The 20,509-nt window shown below is 46.0% G+C and overlaps 1 protein-coding gene across 1 annotated transcript in view; it reads right to left on the minus strand.

The window, feature by feature from the left end:
- Positions 1 to 1,022: 1,022 nt before the first annotated feature.
- The window catches only part of LOC140693667 (uncharacterized), a 122,121-nt gene continuing 102,634 nt past the window's right edge, over positions 1,023 to 20,509 (minus strand). The window contains exons 14-20 of the mRNA XM_072957379.1: positions 14,929 to 15,173; positions 12,796 to 12,921; positions 9,117 to 9,160; positions 8,078 to 8,164; positions 5,264 to 5,414; positions 4,399 to 4,506; positions 1,023 to 1,260 (exon numbers count right to left, since the gene is read on the minus strand). The gene's annotated coding sequence lies outside the window, so the exon portion shown is untranslated. The remainder of the gene's footprint in view (positions 1,261 to 4,398; positions 4,507 to 5,263; positions 5,415 to 8,077; positions 8,165 to 9,116; positions 9,161 to 12,795; positions 12,922 to 14,928; positions 15,174 to 20,509) is intronic.

Here is a 20,509-nt window from a genome sequence, read left to right on the forward strand (position 1 = left end):
ACAGGCAAAAGGCGTGGAAGGAAGACTTGGCAACCACCCATAGTTAAAAATAACCTTATGACAAAATTATTAAGAGTGTATATTCTTGCAGAAAGGCCAAGATAGTGGAGTAGAAGGATGCTTGTATCTTATCCTCTCCAATAAATTCACCAAGACTGACATTCACAGACACACCCATCCACTCAGGACATCTGCTGAACTTTGATAAAACATTGCCATCTTCAAAAGACAAAATGTGCCACCAATCTGGTAGGAGAAAAGGAAAAAAGAAGGAAGAAAATGCAAAATGGCTTGGGGTTGGTCCTTTGAAGAGGGAGCAGCAAAGGAGGGATAGTGCTGGTTGACTGGGTCTCCCTCTTTCCAATGGAGAGGTCAGCAGGATGGACAGGGAACCTCTGAGGCCCAGATGTGTACAGAACCACCCTTGACTGACAGAATTAAGTTAAATGGGCACAAAGTGTGACAACAACCCCCAAACCTAGAAGTGAATCAGGGATGGGAAGGGACAGGCTGCTGGATCCAGGCAGACTCTGGATGACTGTACATAGGTAACCCTGGGGGACTGCAGTGTGCTGTGGACATCTGCTTGGATTGTATACAGGTCAGAACAGCCTGGGCCTCCCATAAAATAAGAAAAAAAATAAAGCAAAGCAATATTGCTGGCTTGCCTGGGGGAAGGGGTGTTTCGTCCTTTGTTTCTGCTGACTCATGGCAACATAACTGGTGATTTCTCAGAATAAGAGAGATGAGGCTCAGCCACAGCCATCATACCCACCCAGGCAGACATGGGGTTGAAACCTGAATATGTACCTGGCAGTTCTGCAACCTCATAGGTGAGACTGAGACTTGTTTACATCCCCAGACATATAGGAAGTTTCTGTCCTGGTGCCTCTACGAACTCACACCTCTAAGACAAATGAACAAGGAGCAAAGTTCTGGCAAAGAGCAGGGACTAGGGCTGGTGTGGCCATTTGCCTCAAGCCCACCCACAGAGTGTGGAACAGATGTGGAGTGGGGAGTTGCACTGAATATGGGAGCAACCAACCCAACTATTGTGGAGGACTGCTGCACCTGGACACGGCATTGGGAAGGGGCACAACCTGCCCACCTACCATGCAGGAGTGCAGCACCAAGATGCAGCACTGGGAGGAGATGTGACATGTCTACCTACAGGCACTGGGAGCAGCACAGACCAAGGGTGTGACCAGAGGGTCTCTGGAAACAACGAGCTGAGTTCATGAAGCAAGGCAAGGGCAGGAGCTGTGACAACCACAAAACAAAGAGGAGTCCCCATTCAATAGCCAGGGTAGGCTCTGGTTAACAGGTTAATGGCCACATCATTAACCAAAGGGATAACAGACAAAAGGCACAGAAGTAAGACTTGGTAACCACACATATTTAAGAAGGACCTCTTGATAAAATTACTAAGGGCACACAATCTCCACGGGAACATACTCTTTTCTTTTTCTGTTCCATTTTCTTTTACTTTTTAAATGTTACTTCTTAAATAATTTTTATATTTCTATTTTTAATCCCTTTTAAAATTTTCTTTTAAAATACTTTTATTATTATCTTTCAATTTGTCTAATTTCATTTTTATCCTTGTTTTTTTCTTCTGTTGTGATTATACTCTGTTGTCAAATATTTTTTCTTCCTTTAATATTTTAAAAATTCATCCCAACTCAATTGTTATCTTGTTTCAATATGTTCTTCTGTTATTGATTATACTGCTTTTAAAACTAATTTCTTTGTGCTTAGTTTTATTTCTGCATCCATTTTATATAAATAAGTAAACTCTTAAAAGACCACAGTAGATAATTGATACTCCATAAGCCATAGTGCCACAGAGATATAAGCAAGATAAAAAAGCAGAGCAACCTGTCTCAATTAAAAGAACAAGATAAACCCCCTGAAAGAACAATCAATGAAATAGACATTGATAGTCTACTAGATGATTTCAAAAAAGGAGTGATCAAAGTACTGAAGAAACTAAAAGAGATTGTGTATAGAGACAGAGAATATGTCAAATAACGAAATTGAAACTCTAAAGAGGAGCCAGTGAAAATTGGAAAACTCATTTGCTGAGATGAGAGTTGAGGTAAAGGATGTAAAATGTAGGCTGGATAATTGAGAGGAATGAATATGTGACTTAGAAGACAGGACAACAAAACAGCTGAGAGACAACAAATAAAAACCAATGAAAGCAATATAAGGGACCTATGGAATAACATAAAGCATGCCAACCTACTCATAATGGGGGTCTCAGAAGGAGAAGAAAGAACAAAGGAGATTGAAAAGATATTTGAAGGAATCATGACTGAAAACTTCCCAAACCTAAAGAAGGAATCAGATATCCAAGTACAGGAAACACAGAGCGTCCCAAACAAGGAGGACCCAAACAGACCCACACCAAGACATATTACAATCAGGATGACCAGGGTTGAGAATGGGAAATGATTCTAAAGGCAGCAAGAGAAAAACAAAGAATGAGATACAAGGGAACCCCCATAAGACTTTCAGCTGATTTCTCTACAAAAACAGTAAAGGCCAGAAGGGAGAAGCAAGGTATATTCAAAGTCCTGAATGAAAAAATGATGCAGCCTAGGATACTTTATCCAGCAAGGGTATCCTTTAGAATAGAAGGAGAGATAAAGAACTTCACAGACAAGCAAAAACTAAAAGAAGTTAGCAACACTAAACCTATGCTAAAGGAAATATTGAAAGACCTACTCTAAATAGAAAAGAAGCAGGATGCTACAAAAAGGAGAAAACCATAATTGGAAAGGTGATTGCTACAATGAATTACAACAGAATAAACATGAAATCATAAAAGAGGGCATCTAAATCATTAAGGGTGGGAGAGGCGAGCAAGAAAATATACAGGTTTCTCTCTCTCTCTCTTTCTCTCTGTCTCTCTCTCTTTTTTGTTCTTGGTAGGATGGGTTTGAGCTTATATTACTATCTGTTTAAAACAAACAGATATAGTAATGGGTTAATATATGTACAAAGTAGGTTAACCACAAGCCAAAAAGTTACAATAGAGTCACAAAACTAAAAAGACACCAAGATAATAAAAAGGAAAATTATCAAACCACAAAAAGAAAAAGTAAGGAACAAAGAGGAAATACAAAATGAACTGCAAAACAAAGTTCAAAGTGTAATAAACACATTTCTATCAATAATTAATATAAATGTCAGTGGACTAAATGCTTTAATCAAAGGACATAGAGTGCAGAGTGGATAATAAAGCAAGTATCTACAATACGCTGTATAGAAGAGACCCACGTTAGGGAGAAGGACACACATAGATTGAAAGTGAGAGGATTGAAAAAGATATTCCACACAAATGGAAATGACCAGAAAGCAGGAATATCAACAGTGATTTCAAATAAAATAGACTTTAAAACAAAGATTATAAAGAAAGATTAAGAAGGATATTTTATAATGATTACAGGAGTCATAGATGAAGATATTTCACTCATTAACATATATGAACACAACATAGGAGCACCTAAATATATAACAGATAACAAGAAAATACTAACAGATAAAAAGGGAAAATTTGATCGGAACACAATCACAGTAGAAGACTTTAACAATCCATTAACATCACTGGACAGATATTCCATACATAAAATTAATAAGACAACATAGAAATTAAATGATACAATAGAACAATTTGTCTTGGGTAATATTTTCAGAACATTATATTTCCCTAAAATAGAACATACATTCTTCTCAAGTGCACATACCACATTTTCTAGGATAGATCATATACTTTGTCACAAAAGAAGTATTAACAATTTGAAGAAGATAGAAAATATTTGAAGCAACTTTTTCTGACCACAATACCATGAAACTAGAAATGAACTACAGAAAAATAAAGGAGAAATAAATGACAGTATGGAGGTTAAACAACATACTACTTTAAAAAAAAATGGGTGGATGATGAAATCAAAGAAGAAATAAAAAACACATTCAGACAAATGATGATGAAAACACAACCATACAGAACCTATGGGATCCAGAAAAGGCAGTGCTTAGAGGGAAGTTTATAGCGAGAGAATCAGGTCTACCTCAAAAACGAGGAACAACTGCAATAAACAATCAAACTTACCACCTAAAAGAATTAGAAAAAGAAGAGCAAAAATAACAAAAGTAAGCAGAAGGAAGGAAATAATAAAGATCAGGGAGGAAATAAATAAAATAGAGATATAAGAAACATTTGAAAAAATCAAGCCAAGAGATGGTTTCTTGAAAGAGTAAACACAATTGACAAAATTATGTTCTATGCTGGAAATTGACACAACAATGCAAACTGACTATAACTCAATAAAATAAAAATTAAAAAAACAAATATATTAACAAAAGAAAAAAGAAAAGGTAGTTTCTACTCACCAGACTGGAGGAGGGGACTGCAACCCATGCGGGGTCACACCCCATGGGAAAGCCTGGGGTCAGGATCGGAGGAGCAGGGTGCTGTGGACATGATCTGTCACAGGGTTTCTGCAGGAGGGGAGTGTGAGGCATGTGAGCAGGCTGAGGACTGGCCATTTGAGTAAGTTCATGGGCTCTGTGGTGGAGGGGCTCCCCCAAGTTTCTGGACTTGACTCTGGGTGAGTTGGGCAGGTGGACAGTGGCTCAGTGTGAGTCCAAGTCCAGTGGAGGAGGTAGTGAGTTAGATCTAGAAGGACTCCTTCTGGGGTGGGAGGGCCCACAAGGGAGGCAGGAGGCCAAGTCCAGGTGACTGAGAACAGGGTGTGTCCTGCACAGGGCTGCAGGGCAGATGAAAGCATCCAGTCTACAGAAGGTGGAAACACGGTCCATACAAGGGCTCAGCTCAGATGTCACCTCCTCAGAGGAGCCTTCTCTGCCTGCACAGTCTACAGGGACAGCCTCCTCCAAGCACATCTCCCCAGCAGACACCTGCTCCATTTCCTGCATAGCATTCAGGACACGGGCCCCTGCTCCGTACCCAGCCATGGTTCCGCTGCCCTGAGGAAAAGCCCTCACAGGAGCCATAAAGCCCTACACGACCTGGGCCCCACCTCTCTGTCTCCTCTGGCACCACTGTCTCCACCTGGCCCTCTTCTCCTCCACTCCTGCACTCCTGACTTCCCCCAGCCTTATGTGCTCTCCAGAGCACAGGTCCCTCCTAACATGCTGTGTGTGCTCACTGTGTCTAATCCACTGCATGCCTCCCACCCAGGTCAGTAACCAGCACACAGTAGGGCTCAGTAAGTAGAGTATGAATGACTCTTACCATGACTGCTGGGAAGGCTTTTGTCTGTGGCCTACAGTGATCACACACCCGTCACACAATCTCTGAGGTCCTACTGTGTTGGGTGGGTTCCAGATACCGGGCACAGCAGGTAGTGAAGCAGTCAGGTCTCCATCCACATGCAGCAGACAGCCTGGTGGGGGACACAGAGAAAATTAAGTAAAATATATACAATGTCCGGAGGTGATATGTTCCATGGAGAAAAATAAGGTCAGGGAGGACATTTGAGCAGATTCCTGGAGGTGTTTAAGAAGCAGGGGGAGAGAGAGCCTGGCTGAAAGAGCAGCCATCCCAAAGGCCCTAAGGGCAAAGTGGGATGTATGTGGAGGGTCTTAGTTATCCGTGTGAGTTCTTAGTCCTGCCTTGAGTATGTATGTTGCTTTCATTTGTAAACCTTGATTTCACCTTTATAGCAAATTAACCTGCATCATCAGTCTGCATAATTTAGTCAACTCTGTTTCAGGTGTTGTGGGCACAATGGCAGGCTAATTACTTGGGTTGGTAAAGAATTACCAGCGTCTGAGAAGGGTTTAGGAAAGTTCAATAGGGACACTGCTATAGGCAACATCAGGCCACACAGGCAAGAGGTGCCTACACGAGAGCCAATGTTGAGTGTGTGGGGTCTGTTATTGGGGGGGTGCTGTGCACACAAGGAGGAGGGGGCTGCATGATCAATTCATGCACAGGTACCTTGTTGGTTGTGAGATCTGTCAGGGGCTTCTCTGAACAAAAGGCTTTACCAATTTAATAAGGGAAGGATGTGAGTTCTCTCTTCCTGGGGCAATGAGGTTTCATAGGGTAAACACACAGCAAGAGAAGATGTTTTATAGCTTGTGGAAATGCAGGTGTGCAAAGGGTCCTGCAGTGGGGAGTGGGAGGTAAGGGGCCACTGGGCTCTAGGCACACAGAGAGCCCATGGGTGAGGGTGTATGACTCTGAAGAGTGCCTGCTGGCTTCACACCAGGGACTTTATGTGGAAAGAGGAGAATCTAGGTTATCGGCACGTGTCTACTCAGTGACCTCCCTAAGCCTAACTCTGTCAGGCACCAGGTGGCTATGAAATGAACATGAAGGTCCCCACCCTGAGGACCCCAATGAATGAACATCTTGATATCCTCAAGCCCCTTCCCCTGCACCACCGCCCCACCACATCTGGGTCTCAGGCTTTGACCCTGACATCAGTGGCATTTTCGTTCCCTACATCCAGCTCCTCTGGACATCTCTGTGATGAGCTGTTCCATGTCAGCAAGCCCCAAACTGAGCTCTGCCTTTACCCCATGTTTGCTTCCTTCCTGTGAAGCCCCTCGTGAAGGAGCCACCACTAGCAGGATCCTACAGCTCTGAGGCTCTGCCTTCCCCACCCCTCCGATGTCTTCCAGCCCATGATCCCCTATGGAGGTCCCTATTATCCTCTCCCTCCCACATCATTCTTGGGATGCACACCAAATCCCTCTTCACAATCTCCCACAAGACAGGTCCAGGTCCACTTGGGGACACTGAGGTGACACAGGCGGATGTTGCTGGGAATGAAGAGCAGGATACTTTAGCAGAGGAGAGGAAAGGGCTCTAAATCCACCAGAACACACGCTAAAGTGGTGGCAAGACACCCATAAAGGGTGAGGCAGGCATCACACTGCAGCCCCGCCCTCTGCTCCCCCAGGGTGCCCTGTGTTTCCTGCTTTGGCCTAGGGGACTCCCCCCCCACTCTCTGTTAGAGGGGTGCCCATCCATTCATTCACACCCTCATTAACCATGTACATGGGTCCTGCTCAATGCCAGGCCTCAGCTAGATGACAGCTCATCCTTGGGGACACAGCTCAGATCTTACCTCCTCCATGAAGCAGTTCTGGATTCCCACCCCCCCTGAAGCTCCTCTGGCCTCAATTGAGACCACTAGGGCTGTGACCACACTCTGATTACATCCCAAGTCTGTGATCTCTGTGAAAGCCCTGGGCCCAATGTAGAAAGAGACTCAGAAAAATGGGGCCAAAACGGGCTAAGAAAAATGTTACTAGTTCTCTATTACAGAGAAGGGCATTGAGCAGAGAGAGGGCAGTGTCCAACCAAAGCCACAGAGGAGGGTCTCAGTGAGCCCTCCCATGGCCCTGTTACTAGTTCTCTGTTACAGATGAGGACACTGAGCCACAGAGAGGGAGCAGAGCCCTGCTATATCCTTGGCCCCACGACCTGTGTCCTTTATGACTAGCTCCATGCTGCCAGCAGGGGTGTGGGCCTGGAATGGACGTTGAAAGCAGCCTGACCCCCAGGCCCCCTTCATACACAAAGTCAGTCTCAGGAACACCCCTCAAGACCTACCCTATACCCCTGGGATTGGGACCTGATTGCTGTTCCTGGAAGCTGTCTGGGTTTCCCTGTGAATTGCCCCAGGAGGTGCTTGGGACAGCCACAGGGCCCCTGAGGCTTCCTGTCCCCAGCTGAGCAGCTCTGGTCCCCTTGACTGTCCCTGGCCCAGGCCTGATTACACAACGTTTTGGCCGGGTAGCCAGCTGTGGAGATGAGGAAATGGGGGCAACATGCAGATACACGCAGAGGTTCAGGTATTCACTCAACAATCACTGATTCAGGCTTTGCAGTGTGGCTGGCCTGGGCCCAGGCCTGGGTGTCCAGTAGTGAATACAGTCAACCCCTTGAGCCTTCTGGGAAAGCAGTCCTCAGAGAAACGGGCCCTCAGTGCAACCACCCTGCTCCCCATGAACAATCACACTGAGATGAGGCTGCGGCCATGGGTCCCAGTGGAGGATGAAGGGAGGAGGAAAACCCAGAATGGGCACTTACCATGAGCCTGGACACTGGAACCAGATGACCTGGGCTCTGTAATCTGGGGTGGTCACCTCAGCTGTTCTCTCTGCGCCTCAGTTACTTCTGCAGAAATGGGTGATAATGCCTGTCCCTGCCCCACAGATTTTCATGAGGAGTCAGTAAGCTTCTCTAAGGTGTTTAGGACAGTGCCTGGCTATGGGTCAGGATCCTGCTCACCTCACAAGAGTCTGTCCCACTTTAAAGATGATAAAGTCAAATCTAAGGGGGTTATGAGACCAGCCTGGGCTAGCCCCCTTCTCATGGTCTGCTGTCCATGTCTCCTGCTTTTACATCATACCTCTGCCCCATATCCACCCAGCAATGTAGGTGCTGAGAATCTGAGCAAATCAGAGTATGAATGGAGGCACACCCTCTCCCCAACTTGGGCACCTGGTGTGGTGGGCAGGTTGGGGATATCGGGCTCCTCCAGACTGTCCAGGAGGCCCAGCATGTCGGTCACCTCATTTCCACTCAACACGGAGTAGGTGTGTGGCCAAGGGCCAGAGGGCGCTGGAGTAACCCAGGGTGGGTGGATGCTAGGTAGGTGTGGGAGGCACAGAGTGGCCCCTGGAAGACAGTGTCCAGGCAGCCAAGGTGCAATGAATGAGGGTCCCCAAAAGGGGCAGAGGACAGAGTCCAGCCTGGACACCACCCCCTGCTGGACCCTGATCTGGGGTGAGAATTGGGACAAGCCAGTGCCCCTCTGGGACTCTACATCCAGCAAAGAGGTGAGGAAAAGTTAAGGAGACCGTGCTCCCTGTGTGAGGGCGCTGCTTCCGGGATCCTGGAGGTTCCATAGACCCTTGTGAAGTGGCTGCTGTTTGCAGCCCCATGTGGGCAGAAGAACTGAGGCAGGGAGGACAGAGTGACTCAGGACAGAGCTAGGATTCATCCAGGAGTGTGTGCTGAGCCTCTTGCTAAGAGCAGCCTCTGGGCATCATGGACTCAGGAAGTGTCTTGTCGTCCCTCTTAAGGCTCCTGGCATGTTAGGCAGGAAAGGTCCCAGTGCCCATACCTGGGCCTCTCTGGGTGATTCTGACATGTGGGATCATGATGGTCCTGAGAAAGGAGAGAGAATGTGGGCTGGGCGTCAGGTCTGCATCAGACCCTAATGATGCCCCTAATGTTGTGTGACTTGGAAACTCCCTGACCTCTCTGTGCCTGGCTTTCCAGCCCTGACTCAGAGGACTGCTGTGATTGGCACACAGTAGGACCTCAATCAGAGGAAAAAGCCAGCCCTTCCCCAGGAACCTCTCCTCTTACATTCCCAAAGCTAAGCCCATGTTCCACACATCACCAGAGCTGAAACTTGACAAACAGGGCAAGTGAAATCCAGCAACTCCTCCCTCCTGCCTGAGGCCCTTCCCTCCTCAGTGACAGTGGCTCTGAGCAGGTCTCTGCATCCCAGAAGTCTGAACTGAGCCTTGTGACCTGGAGGAGTCCCTGTTCCACACAACTTTGTTTCCAGGTCCTTCCAACAAGACACAAGATCACCTGGTCAGTGTCTTAGCTACAAGGTCCTCCCTTTGCAAATTGCCCCATCACACCCGGGCTAGATGATGTGAGTTCCAGAGCACATGACCATCCAAATGATGACTTCAGGGAAACATCCCTGCCCACACTGCACTCTTCAGAGCCCACCTTCTAAACTAAGGGGTAGTGACCCACGGTTGTGCACACTTTTATCAGAACACAGCCCTCACCCACCCACCATTGGAAACACGTGAGAAGCAGAGATTCCCAAGTGCCTGGACCCCTGTCATCCAGAAAGCAGAGGGTAGGATAACAGACAGAAGGGGAGAAAGTACTTTCAGACTATATATCTGATAAGGGGTTAACACCCAAAACATATAAAAAACTCTTACAATTCAACAGCAAAAAACAAGCAATCTGATTTAAAAAGTGGGCAGAGGAACTGAATAGACATTTTTCCAAAGAAGGCACACAGATGTCTATCAGGTACATGAAAAGGTGCTCAACATCACTCACCATCAGGGAAATGCAAATCAAAACCACAATGAGATACCCCCTCTCAACTGTCAGGGTGGGTGTCATCAAAATACAAGAGATAACAAGTGATGGTGGTGGTGTGAAGTAAAGGGAAACTTGTGCAATGTTGGTGGGAATGTAAATTGGTGCTATCACTCGGGAAAAGAGTAAGAAGGCTCCCCCAAAATTTAAAATTAGAACTTCCATATGATCCAGCAAGTCCACTGCAGGAAATATATCCAAAGGAAATGAAATCACTATGTCAATGAGACAACTGCACCCTCATGTTCACTGTATCATTATTTACAATAACCAAGATATGTAAACAACCTAAGTGTCCATCAGCAGATGAATGGGTACAGAAAAAGTGATGCATATATATGTATATAAAATGGAATCTTATTCAGACATTAAAAAAGTGAAATACTGCCATTTGTGACAACTTGGGTGGACCTTCAGGGTATTATGCTAAGTGAAATAAATAAGACAGAAAGACAAATACCTATGATCTCATTTATATGTGGAATCTACAAAATAAACCGAAACACATAGAAACAGAGATCAGGTTGGTGGTTGCCAGAGGTGAGTCAGGGGGTGATTGAAATTCGGGAAGATAATCAAAATGTACAAACTTCCAGTTAGAAGATAAACAAGTCCTGGGGACATAATGTACTGCAAGGTGACTGTAGTTAACAGCACTGCGTTGTGCATTTGTTAGTTAAGAGAGTACCTCTTAAAATTTCTCATCACAAGGAAAATAGTGTGTCACTATGGGTGATGACAGACGTCAAGTATAGTTAATGAACTGATCATTTCACAATATGCACATGTAACAAGTCATTTTGCTGCACACCTAAAGCCAACAAAGTTATGTGAAAATTGTATCTCAGGAATACTTATGTCAGGAAGCGGGGGTGCGAGCCTGGACTACCTACTGCAGGAACTGCCTTTGCCCTCCAACATCAGAGGGTGGTAGTTGTGACAGAGACTGTAGGTCCCTCAAAGCCTGGAATGTTTACTGTCTGGACCTTCACAGGTAGAGAGTGCAGACCCTGCCCTGGAAGACAGTGGTCATGGCAGCAACAAAGGCCTGCCTGTATGCAGGCTCAGCCCAGACAGCTCCTATGCTCTGCTGTCACCGCATTTACTTCCCTCCACACCCTCAGAGGGAGAGGCTTCAAAGTTCTCATTTTACACATGAGAAAACTGAGGCTCATTTGCTTTGAATTATTGACAAAGTGGTGGGAGAAGCTTTGAACTCCAGTGTTCTGATTTCAAAGCCACATCTCAGTCCTGATTTTTAGAAGGTGGAGGTCCAGGCACTGGGGACCCTCCACCTTCCTCACTTGTAGTCGTACTCCAGGGCTGCCACCCCCAAGGCGTCTGGGTGAACACATTTAATCCGTTTACTCTGCACCAGGTGAGCCCTTGGCTGCCAGTCTGTTGTCACTGCCTGAAACCAGCTGAGGTTTTACAAGTGAACCATCACCCCCTGCCAGCCCACCTGCCCTGCCATGTGGAGCAGACCCCTCCTAGCCTGGACATTCTAAACCCTTAGCTCACACATTTGCACAACTGCATCAAAAGGGCCCTACTCCCTGTGTGGAGATATCGACAAGGGGAAAGGAGGGGAGTTTGGGGTGGCCGCTTACTGTGAAGGTGACACATGACAGGGACATGTTCATGTCCATAATGGCACTCAATTTGAAGCTTAGAACATGGTCACAGCGAGGGGTAAAAGCTGAGAGGCTACAAGGCTGCCTAGAAAGAGGCTTGACTATTGAATTGTAAATGTGTAATTTAATTTAAACATTAGCCCCCTGGGTGATAAGAATTTGCCCCTAAGGCCAGAATTGGCCACCTGACCCCTGGGAACCCCTCAATTCCAGGATGTAATCATCTGAGCATGGAGGGGGCTTAAATTGGAGTGCTGTCCTCTCAGTCATGGTGCACCTGCCCACGTGTGCACCCATGATCTGCAGTGCTCACACATCAAGGAGGTCCAGGTCATAAGGAAGGGATGACAGACTGTGAGGTCACACGTGTGCCCCTGCAGGGGTGAATGTTGTATAGAGAAGAGCCCCCCACTCTCACCTCCAGGAGGGGTGATGGAGGGAACAGGACTCCTGAGCCCCGAGGCTTAGCAAGCATCCTGGCTGAGGGTGGGGAGGCTGTCCACTCCGAAGTCATAGGTCAGATGGTAGATTGGGGTCCCACCCCCACATCTCACCAGTGAGAACGTCTAGTCTGTTTTCTCTGTAAACTGGAACCCAGTCACCCTCACCCTCAGAACTAGGGGCAGCCTGTGTAAATTACAACACAAAGCCCTGGGCTGTTTCAGGTGCCCGGGGGTGTCCAGCCCCCCTAGGCCCGGCAGGTGGGAGAGGAGTGGTGTGGGTTAGCAGGTGTGACAGCAGAGTTGAGACTTGGCTGAGTGAATGCACTCTAATATCCAGGAACTGGGAGCTACCAGTAGCAAATCTGTTCACTGAGGCCATGTGTACTCTCCCTTGTCATTTACAATCCCCTGTTTGAACAGAGGCCTCTGGAGTCTATTTGCCACATTGTTGCCTGTCACCTCACTGTTGCAGTTCCAGGGTCTCCATTTAGCCAGCTTGAAGGAATAGTCAAACTTTTTCTTAAAACCAGTGTCAGAAAACCAAAGTGGCTTTAAGAAGCAAACAGGGCAGGAGAGAATGACTTACCTAACTGAGACGTCCACAGGGAGATAGCTTCAGGCAGGTCTGTACCTGGTGCTCAGTGACATCAACAAAAGTCATCCTTCCCCACCTCTGGGCTCTGCCACTGGTGTCATCTTCACATGGCTCTGCCTTTATGAAAGCAAGATAGTCACCAACTGCCACAGGCTGACATCACCACCCCTCAACTCCCAACTGAAATAGAACTTCTCTGCTCCCAGGATTCCAGCAACTAGGCCTGACCTCCGTGGAGCCTGATTGGGCTGGTGCCCAGCCTTGAGCCAATCACAGTGGCCAGAGAGGATGGAAAATGCTGATCGGCCAGATCAAGGCCATGTGACCATCCTCTTCAGGAAACCTGTGAGCTGTTCACCTGTTTCCAGCTTGGGAGAGTGTGATGTCTCCCAGAGGATTCTGCTTCTAGCACAACCTGCTGGTGGCACAATGAGCTGGAATGAGCCTGACTGCTTGGTGACAAGTGACAGGTCACTTAGTGGTTCCTTGCTCCAGGGAGGGAGGCATGTCCACACAGTATTGGGGCTTCAGAGCCAGAATGTAGTAGAAAAGCCTCCTGGTCTCCCAAAAGGTGGGAAAGTGAGCAGTGACACTGGAAAGGCACTCCTCTCTGTGGCCCTTGGCTTTCTCCTTGTTACAGTGGAGAGTGCAGTGCTGCCCCTGACAGCCCACTTCCCTGCTGGGAGGCCTTTGCAACAGGTGGAGAGTGCTTGGAAAAGCCCATTTATTCTGAGGAACTGTTATTGCTCCTGGTGGGATTATTATTTTCATGTCACTTGTGAGGTGGGCCCTGAGGGGTCCCTGATCTGGGGGCACAGACACCCACAGAAAATTGGCCCAGTATTGCTGTTCATTCAACAATGTCTTACCAAGCACCTACTGTGTGCCAGATTCCCAGGGTAGAGCAGTGATGTTGACAGCACAGGTCCCTGCCTCACCTCATCTCTGCATCCCAGGTGGGGTCACCAGATTGGGAGTTCAGGAAGCAGAGGATGTGGCCGAAGCCTTGTGGGAACCCCTGGGTTTTTCTCTGTGCTGAGGACCCAAGCAGCACACCGGTTGTGGGACTCAGTACCCGCAGGACCCAGCATTGATGGGTAAAGGAGAGGGGCATTTCTACAAGCCCATCCTCACTAACCCCAGGCTCTGGAGGGCAGCTCCAGTCTGCTCAAACCCAGGGGGCATCTTCCTACATCCTGATCACCCTCTGGTATTACTCCCCGCTCAGATGCAATTTTCCCTGTGGTAGCTACACTCAGAATATGTGTTTGTTTCTCTCCCATGTGGTTAAGTGGACTTCAGATGCATGATAGCGATGGAGTGGCTAAGCCTCTGGGCAGATTGCTTGGTGACCCGTGGAACTTGCTGCACATGGTGAGCTCCCTTCTGTCAACCAATGGGCCAGGCCCCACCACTGTTCTGTCTGTTCTACCTCACTTAATCTGCACAGACACTCTGTGCGGGACATCCTGTTATCCCCCATCTCTGCTAACCGTGGGTGGACAAAGCTTGGGTTTGAGAAAGTTGCCCAGGTCACATGGTTGACAAGTGCGGAGCTGGGGATTTGCACCCTGGTCCCAGGAGTCTGGATCATGGAAAGGGCTGGGTGGGGCAGCTTATTGCAAAGGGAAGTCCTGCCCAAGCCCCTCCAATGAGAGCCCACCCAACAGCACATCACGGAGAGTCAGCATTTCCTGGACCAGATGGACAGAACCTCAAAACTTCTTTGCAGATAGTTTCCATGTTCTTTTGCAAGCACAGAAAGGCTGCAGACCAGGGAAGGATAAGGCCAAGAGTGTTTTCACTGGGGAGAGTGAAGGACAAGTGTGAAGACACACAGCACTCCCAGCAGCCCTCTCGGCAGAGCCTGCCACTGGGTGAGCAGCTACCGTGACTACCTACCATAACCCTGTGAGGTTCATGCCTGTACAACTCTGCCTGTGAGAAGAGCAAAGTGAAGCTCAGAGAGGTGTGGGGACATTCCAAAAAGAAACAGATAAGGTGGGATCATCACCACCATGCTGTGCAGGTGTCACACTGTCACACTGCTCATGCATGGCCTGCTGGGAGTAGTGAAGGCCTGATAGGAGCACAGGAACACTGTGGTGAAGGTGACGTTTCTACCTGGGACAGCTGGTACCGGGGACTCTAGCTGGTTCTTCATTGTGCCTGCTTTGAGTGTCAGCGTGTTGCAGCCTCATGTAGGGGAAGGGCTGTCTCCTTTCCACACCGGTGCAAAAGGAAGAGCATGTACACACTGGCATCACCATAGACCACCGGCAGGATCAGGATCTGGAGCTCAGAGCAGAAACTGCCAACACCTCAGGAACTGGTGCAAGAGGAGGACCTGAGTGCCCCCTGAAATATTTCTAGTTTTAAAAACATACTTCATTAGGGGGAAGTGATAAACAGTTGATCCCTTCAAAATATTCTGTTATCCAAGGAACAATAGCACCTCAGCATTGTAAGAGGTTTAACTCAGTCATCAATAACCATCACTATAGGTATGAGAAAACAGAGTGTTAGGAGTTACAAAAGGGTCTCAAGATCATGCAGGTCAGAACTGAGAACCATCCAAAGCATGTGCTGCATGATAGCCTCTCTAAGCTACCTGAGGCTTGGTCTGCTCCTGACACAGGGCAGATGGTTCTGAGAAAACCACACTCCTCAGGGGACCCCAGGGAGTTGACAGAGTTGAGTTTGGGTTCCTGGTCATCTTCTAAGTCTGGAATTTTGAGATTCTTCTGCACCTGTCCTTCCTCCAGAACAGAATCTGATTCAGGCGGGATTCCAAGGACTGAGGCATGTGCCAGGCAAGAGAGCAGGCATGGCTGGATGAGAGCATCACCAGTGCCATTAAAAAAGAGGCCAGGGCACTGAGATTTCCATTGATTTAGCATCATGGCTGGGAGGGGTCATGTGTTCTACAGTGAGTTCCGAGTATCCTGCACCGCCCTCGAGGACCTGCAGGGGGCGAACGAAGCCAGCGTGTCTTAGGTGGCGGTGCGCATGCGCAGTCCGCGTCAGCAGCCAGCGTCTTCCCTGGGGGCGGAGCTTGCTTTCCTCAGGGCTGAGAGGGCGGCGCCAAGGAGGCTCCTGGACAGCGCTGCCTGCGTGTCTGCGGGAGGATGCTCCCCGCTCTCTGTCTGAAGTTACGCCGGTTTCCCACGGCCTGAGCCCGCTTCCTGCCGGGGTGTGTGTGGACCTGACCGAGCTGGGGCCCCGGCCAGCAGGGCAGGAGGGGACGGGTGCGCTGGCGCCCGCTTCGACTATTCTCCTCGCCCGCCGGGAGCGGGTGAGTGCCCGTGTCCATCGGGGCCGCTGGGGTGTCCGCGCCCCTGGTCCTCACCGCCCGGGTCCCCCCTTCCCCCGTGTGATCGTAGGTGTGTACACCGCGGGTCAGGAGCGGGGATGCGGGTGTGAGTGTCCGTGTCCATCCGGGCCGCGGGGGTGTCCGCGCCCCTGGTCCTCACCGCCCGGGTCCCCCCTTTCTCCGTGTGAACGGAGGTGTGTACACCAAGGGTCAGGAGCGGGGACGCGGGTGTAATGGGAAAGGGGCTGAGAAAGTACTGAGAGTTAAAGAGAAGTGTGTAAAATTACATTATGTTAATTTTTATATTTTAAGTGTGTCAAAGTCAGAGTTTATCATGCTTTTACTTTCTTGTCTTTAAAGGAATGCAATCATTTAGTTTATACTTAAAATATGCTTCTCAGCTTATCTCATTTTCAAGTCAAAATACTGCCACGGTTGACATTTTCTCATAATACAGTGACAATCTTAAACATGTGTGAATATAAACTCATTGAAAAAATCTTGCAGTATTCCATGGTGAGTTGTCTTCTTAAAAATAATATCCAGGCCATTGCTAAATTATTACAAAAATATAAATTTTTTGAAGCACTTTTAGAAGTTCCACACACAGTGGTATTTTTAAAACACCAACCACTGCATAGTGCTTAAGATCATTTAAGATGAAATATATTCAGACCTAAAACTTTAGAATACTCAAAAGGCAGGGTAATGGCTGCTTTTTCATTGCAAATACATTTTTTTCTTCATAAGTGCAAAATACGAAGGTATTCAGCTAAATTTTGTATATCTTAATTCAAAAGGTGAAATTAGAATATAATCTCCTTATTTTTTATTTTAAGGCTATTTCCCATAAAAATTGGTATTTTTATCTGTAGGACCTTAATTGTCTATTCATTTGTTTTTTTCTTTTCGTTTATTTTCTTTAACAGAGAGTGCATTCTTGTGTCTTGTTAGAGTTTTTAATTCTCCTAACTTATTCCAAGACTTTCTGACACTGATAGTAAATAATGGGAAAGGCCTTATAGTAACTGCATCTTTTCATGTAGTCAGGATTTTTTTTTTTTTTGGATAACTTTTTTTTACAATTTCCACTTGGTTCACAATATTATCCCATTATGACAACTCAATAAAAAATTGTAATCTGTTTACACCAAGACACTTATGTCAGCACAGTGCTTTTGCTGATATGATTTTACATTAGATTATAATATAATATTTGATTTGATTTACATATAGACTAATACCTATTTTATATATTTACACACATATATGAATATCTGCTAAATGTCATTAATTTGCATGGGGTGGTAGCTGATAACATGTGATCTTTCTGACCATTGGCTATTCTTATGTGTGTCTAACGTACTTCTTAGAACAGATACTAGAACATCACACCTCTCATTATACAGTATTTTAAAGGTTATATTTTATTTTATTTATTTTTAAACATTTTTTATTGAGTAATAGTCATTTTATAATGTTATGACAAATTCCAGTGTAGAGCACAATTTTTCAGTTATACATGAACGTACATATATTCATTGTCACTTTTTTTTTTTGCTGTGAGTTACCACAAGATCTTGCATATATTTAAGATTCCACACATGAGTGATCTCACATGGTATTTCTCTTTCTCTTTCTGTACTGCTCCACCATGAATAACATTCTTCAGGAGCATCCATATCTCTGCAAATGGCGTTATGTAGTCAGTTTTTGTGGCTGAATAGTATCCCATCATATAAATATCCCACATCTTTATCCAGTCATCTGTTGATGGACATTTTAGGCTGTTTCCATGCCTTAGCTGTTGTAAATAGTGTAGAAAAATCAGCTGAAAACCTTATGGGGGTTCCCTTGTAACTCACTCTTTGTTTTTCTCTTGCTACCTTTAGGATCATTTCTTTATCCTTGAATCTGGCTATCTTGATTAGGATATGCCTTGGTGTGGGTCTGTTTCGGTTCTTCCTGCTTGGGACCCTCTGAGCCTCCTGTGCTTGGATATGATTCCTTCTTTAGGTTTGGGAAATTTTCAGTCATGAGTCCTTCCCATACCTTTTCAATCCGCTTTGTTCTTTTTCCCCTTCTGGAACTCCTATTATGCATACATTGGCACAGTTTATATTACCCCATAGGTCCCGTATATTGTTTTGTTTTTCATTTGTTTTTCTCTCAGCTGTTCTGATTGGGTGCTTTCTGTTGTCCTGTCTTCTAGGTCACTTATTTATTCTTCTGTATTTTCTTGTCTGCTTTGCACAGCCTTTAGGTCAGCTCTCATCTCAGCCAATGAGTTTACTAATCCTACCTAGTTCTTCTTTATAGTTTCTATTTCATTTTTGATACATTTTATATACCTAAACACTATTTCTTTTAGTTCCTTCAGTACTTTGATCACTCTTTTTTGAAATCTTGATTTAATAGACCATCAATGTCTATTTCTTTGTTCATGCTTTCAGGGGATTTCTCTTGATCTTTTCATTGGGAGTGGTTTCTCTGCTTCTTCACATTGCTCATATCTCTCTGGCACCGTGGCTTAAGGAGTAGCAGTTACCTACTTATCCTGGAGATGGTGTGCCCTTAATGATTTTATCGAGAGGTCTTTGTGTCTTTGCCCTGCTTCATGAACTCAGCTTGCTGTTTCATAGGCCTTCTGTTGGCACCCTCATCTGTGCTGCTCTCAGTGGCTGTTGGCCAGCAGATTGTGCCCCCTCCTAAGACTAGGTCAGGAGCTGAACTCTTATCCAGTGGGTGGGCAGGTCACTCCCCCTCCTGATGCCACAGTCAGATGCTGTGCTTAGGGGGAAGCAGGTGGGCAGATCACACCCTGTCCCAGCACTGTGGTCAGGTGCTGTGTTCCTGCCAGGAAGGTGGGTGGCTGCCCACCTGCCCTCTCCTGGTGCTGGTCGCTCCGCTGCTCTGTGCAGCTGCCTGCTCTGCCTCGGGTAGGTGGTCTGTAGGTGGGCTCAGGGAAGACCACGGAACAGCCCCGCCTACGCTCTGTGCCAAATCTGAGCTCCTTGTTTCCCTTGGCGGCACAAGTTCTCTGAGGTGTCAGGGTAGAAAAATCCTCTCTGCCTCAGGCTATAAACAAGTCTCAGTCCTGCCTAAAAGGTTGTGGGGCCCCCACGTGCAGATTCAGGTCTCAGCCCTGCCCCCGCCCTCGCAATATGCACAGGAGGAGATGGTAGCTGTGGCTGAGCCCTGCCTTTCTTCTTGCGAGATGTGCCAGTAATGGCACAGGTCTGAGGAGACAAAGGCTTCAGCACCCCTCCCCCAGGGCACATGCCTGCTTATAGTTTTGTTTACCTTCTGAGTTAAAATTTACCTGACAATGAAATGTATAAATTAGGCTTTTGAGGTTCATCCTTGTATCAGTAGTTGATTCTTTTTTATTGTTGAATTGTATTCCATTGTTTGAATATACTATCATTTGTTTTATCCATTCTCCTACTGATAAATACTTAGGCTTTGGATATCTTTTTTTGCAAGCAAACATTTTTTTTAAAAAATGCAAATATAATATACATGCTTACATGTGAACATATCTTAAGTATACAGCTCATTGATTTTTCACAAAGTAAACACATCTATGTAACCTTCATCCAGTCAAGAAACAGAACATTGCTGTTCCACTTTGGGTTTCTTCCCAGATACTATGGCACCCCTTTGATGGATTCACCATCCTAAATTCAGCCACCATGGATTGGTTTTATTGCTTTTGAAATTTTTAGTCCCGTACATTCCACTCAACATTATGTAAGATTCATCCACTAGTGTTTTCTGTAAACTAGTATATTTATTTTTATTGCTTTAAAGTATACAACTTGTATGCATGTGCCACCACTTATGGTTATGTATTTATTGTTGACAGGTGTTTGGGTCATTTTCTATTTGGGGCTATAACAAATAGTGATTATGAGAATTTTCTGGATGTCCTTTTGTGCTCTGATGTAGAAGCTTCTGAAGGGTACACAGGGAGTGTGTGTTTGTATGTATGTATATGTGTGTGTGTGTATATATGTACACACACACACATATACATATATAACTTTCATTCAAAAAGCCTACTTTCAAATTATTTGTAAGAATTTATATTCCCACTGGCCATGTGTAAGAGTCCCCATTGCATGTTACCCTCACCAATGCTTCATATCACTTAACAACTAACTATTCTAGTGGATGTCTAATGGTGTTCCAAGTGTGGTTTTAGTACGTATTTTTATTATTACTAACGAGCTCAGCCACTTTTCATAGCTTATTTGGATTTTTCTTTTTGTGTGTGAAGCACCTGTTCAATTTTTTTGCACATTTTAATATTGAGGTTTTGCCTTTTTCTCCACTGGTTTTTGTTCTCTATATGCCCTAGATACAAGTCTTTTGGTGGATATAGATATA

The sequence above is a fragment of the Vicugna pacos genome, unplaced genomic scaffold (genome assembly GCF_048564905.1).
Source record: "Vicugna pacos unplaced genomic scaffold, VicPac4 scaffold_20, whole genome shotgun sequence".
In the NCBI taxonomy this organism is placed as follows: domain Eukaryota; kingdom Metazoa; phylum Chordata; class Mammalia; order Artiodactyla; family Camelidae; genus Vicugna; species Vicugna pacos.